Below are 4,039 nucleotides of genomic sequence, written 5' to 3'. Positions count from 1 at the left end.
CCGGAACGCGCCGAGACGCGATCCCGGACAGGGCCCCGGGGGGGCGGCCCTGCGGCCCTCTGGTGCCCGAAGTGTGTTCGCCGGGCGTTTTCCGGCCAATTCTCACGAGCGTTCTGCCCAAATCGGGATCGATTTGGGCAGAACGCTCGTGAGAATTGGCCGGCGTTGGGCAGCCCTGGTCAGCGCCCAGGGCCGCGTGGAGCAGGGCCCTTTCTCGCTCGGGGCATGGCGCGGCCACCCGGAAAACGAGCCGCGACGATGGGGCGCGGCCGGCGGCCCCGGCGCCGGGGAGTTTTCCCCGAGCAGAGTGGATGGAGGCGCCGTGGCCGGGCGTCCGCCTCCGCCGTGGCGGGCGGCCGGGGCGCCCGTGGAGGGGGCTGGCCTCTGTGGGGGAACGGAGTGATCTCTCACTCCACGGCTGGGACGAAGCCGCGAAAGGTGCCGTGGTCGCCGGGACGGTCGGGGGGACTCGTGGCGCGGGACTCAGGGTTCCCCATGCGGAGGCCCCCAGGCTCAGGCCCCTGGCAACGGAAGGCTGAGCAAGCAGGCCCGGGCCCGGGCCCGGCTTTCGGGGCTGGCCCGGCCCCAGCGGCCGGCGCCAGGGAGGGGACCCCCGGAGGCTGAGGAGCGGGAGGCGTCGGCCTCCCCGGGGCCCGCCTCCCGGAGCTCCTCCTGGCGGTGCCGGAACGCGCCGACACGCGATCCCGGACAGGGCCCCGGGGGGGCGGCCCTGCGGCCCTCTGGTGCCCGAAGTGTGTTCGCCGGGCGTTTTCCGGCCAATTCTCACGAGCGTTCTGCCCAAATCGGGATCGATTTGGGCAGAACGCTCGTGAGAATTGGCCGGCGTTGGGCAGCCCTGGTCAGCGCCCAGGGCCGCGCGGAGCAGGGCCCTTTCTCGCTCGGGGCATGGCGCGGCCACCCGGAAAACGAACCGCGACGATGGGGCGCGGCCGGCGGCCCCGGCGCCGGGGAGTTTTCCCCGAGCAGAGTGGATGGAGGCGCCGTGGCCGGGCGTCCGCCTCCGCCGTGGCGGGCGGCCGGGGCGCCCGTGGAGGGGGCTGGCCTCTGTGGGGGAACGGAGTGATCTCTCACTCCACGGCTGGGACGAAGCCGCGAAAGGTGCCGTGGTCGCCGGGACGGTCGGGGGGACTCGTGGCGCGGGACTCAGTGTTCCCCATGCGGAGGCCCCCAGGCTCAGGCCCCTGGCAACGGAAGGCTGAGCAAGCAGGCCCGGGCCCGGGCCCGGCTTTCGGGGCTGGCCCGGCCCCAGCGGCCGGCGCCAGGGAGGGGACCCCCGGAGGCTGAGGAGCGGGAGGCGTCGGCCTCCCCGGGGCCCGCCTCCCGGAGCTCCTCCTGGCGGTGCCGGAACGCGCCGACACGCGATCCCGGACAGGGCCCCGGGGGGGCGGCCCTGCGGCCCTGTGGTGCCCGAAGTGTGTTCGCCGGGCGTTTTCCGGCCAATTCTCACGAGCGTTCTGCCCAAATCGGGATCGATTTGGGCAGAACGCTCGTGAGAATTGGCCGGCGTTGGGCAGCCCTGGTCAGCGCCCAGGGCCGCGTGGAGCAGGGCCCTTTCTCGCTCGGGGCATGGCGCGGCCACCCGGAAAACGAGCCGCGACGATGGGGCGCGGCCGGCGGCCCCGGCGCCGGGGAGTTTTCCCCGAGCAGAGTGGATGGAGGCGCCGTGGCCGGGCGTCCGCCTCCGCCGTGGCGGGCGGCCGGGGCGCCCGTGGAGGGGGCTGGCCTCTGTGGGGGAACGGAGTGATCTCTCACTCCACGGCTGGGACGAAGCCGCGAAAGGTGCCGTGGTCGCCGGGACGGTCGGGGGGACTCGTGGCGCGGGACTCAGGGTTCCCCATGCGGAGGCCCCCAGGCTCAGGCCCCTGGCAACGGAAGGCTGAGCAAGCAGGCCCGGGCCCGGGCCCGGCTTTCGGGGCTGGCCCGGCCCCAGCGGCCGGTGCCAGGGAGGGGACCCCCGGAGGCTGAGGAGCGGGAGGCGTCGGCCTCCCCGGGGCCCGCCTCCCGGAGCTCCTCCTGGCGGTGCCGGAACGCGCCGAGACGCGATCCCGGACAGGGCCCCGGGGGGGCGGCCCTGCGGCCCTCTGGTGCCCGAAGTGTGTTCGCCGGGCGTTTTCCGGCCAATTCTCACGAGCGTTCTGCCCAAATCGGGATCGATTTGGGCAGAACGCTCGTGAGAATTGGCCGGCGTTGGGCAGCCCTGGTCAGCGCCCAGGGCCGCGTGGAGCAGGGCCCTTTCTCGCTCGGGGCATGGCGCGGCCACCCGGAAAACGAGCCGCGACGATGGGGCGCGGCCGGCGGCCCCGGCGCCGGGGAGTTTTCCCCGAGCAGAGTGGATGGAGGCGCCGTGGCCGGGCGTCCGCCTCCGCCGTGGCGGGCGGCCGGGGCGCCCGTGGAGGGGGCTGGCCTCTGTGGGGGAACGGAGTGATCTCTCACTCCACGGCTGGGACGAAGCCGCGAAAGGTGCCGTGGTCGCCGGGACAGTCGGGGGGACTCGTGGCGCGGGACTCAGGGTTCCCCATGCGGAGGCCCCCAGGCTCAGGCCCCTGGCAACGGAAGGCTGAGCAAGCAGGCCCGGGCCCGGGCCCGGCTTTCGGGGCTGGCCCGGCCCCAGCGGCCGGCGCCAGGGAGGGGACCCCCGGAGGCTGAGGAGCGGGAGGCGTCGGCCTCCCCGGGGCCCGCCTCCCGGAGCTCCTCCTGGCGGTGCCGGAACGCGCCGAGACGCGATCCCGGACAGGGCCCCGGGGGGGCGGCCCTGCGGCCCTCTGGTGCCCGAAGTGTGTTCGCCGGGCGTTTTCCGGCCAATTCTCACGAGCGTTCTGCCCAAATCGGGATCGATTTGGGCAGAACGCTCGTGAGAATTGGCCGGCGTTGGGCAGCCCTGGTCAGCGCCCAGGGCCGCGTGGAGCAGGGCCCTTTCTCGCTCGGGGCATGGCGCGGCCACCCGGAAAACGAGCCGCGACGATGGGGCGCGGCCGGCGGCCCCGGCGCCGGGGAGTTTTCCCCGAGCAGAGTGGATGGAGGCGCCGTGGCCGGGCGTCCGCCTCCGCCGTGGCGGGCGGCCGGGGCGCCCGTGGAGGGGGCTGGCCTCTGTGGGGGAACGGAGTGATCTCTCACTCCACGGCTGGGACGAAGCCGCGAAAGGTGCCGTGGTCGCCGGGACGGTCGGGGGGACTCGTGGCGCGGGACTCAGGGTTCCCCATGCGGAGGCCCCCAGGCTCAGGCCCCTGGCAACGGAAGGCTGAGCAAGCAGGCCCGGGCCCGGGCCCGGCTTTCGGGGCTGGCCCGGCCCCAGCGGCCGGCGCCAGGGAGGGGACCCCCGGAGGCTGAGGAGCGGGAGGCGTCGGCCTCCCCGGGGCCCGCCTCCCGGAGCTCCTCCTGGCGGTGCCGGAACGCGCCGACACGCGATCCCGGACAGGGCCCCGGGGGCGCGGCCCTGCGGCCCTCTGGTGCCCGAAGTGTGTTCGCCGGGCGTTTTCCGGCCAATTCTCACGAGCGTTCTGCCCAAATCGGGATCGATTTGGGCAGAACGCTCGTGAGAATTGGCCGGCGTTGGGCAGCCCTGGTCAGCGCCCAGGGCCGCGTGGAGCAGGGCCCTTTCTCGCTCGGGGCATGGCGCGGCCACCCGGAAAACGAGCCGCGACGATGGGGCGCGGCCGGCGGCCCCGGCGCCGGGGAGTTTTCCCCGAGCAGAGTGGATGGAGGCGCCGTGGCCGGGCGTCCGCCTCCGCCGTGGCGGGCGGCCGGGGCGCCCGTGGAGGGGGCTGGCCTCTGTGGGGGAACGGAGTGATCTCTCACTCCACGGCTGGGACGAAGCCGCGAAAGGTGCCGTGGTCGCCGGGACGGTCGGGGGGACTCGTGGCGCGGGACTCAGGGTTCCCCATGCGGAGGCCCCCAGGCTCAGGCCCCTGGCAACGGAAGGCTGAGCAAGCAGGCCCGGGCCCGGGCCCGGCTTTCGGGGCTGGCCCGGCCCCAGCGGCCGGCGCCAGGGAGGGGACCCCCGGAGGCTGAGGAGCGGGAG

Source organism: Meles meles, chromosome 5, assembly GCF_922984935.1.
Source record: "Meles meles chromosome 5, mMelMel3.1 paternal haplotype, whole genome shotgun sequence".
Lineage (NCBI taxonomy): Eukaryota > Metazoa > Chordata > Mammalia > Carnivora > Mustelidae > Meles > Meles meles.
This window is presented reverse-complemented; position numbering follows the sequence as displayed.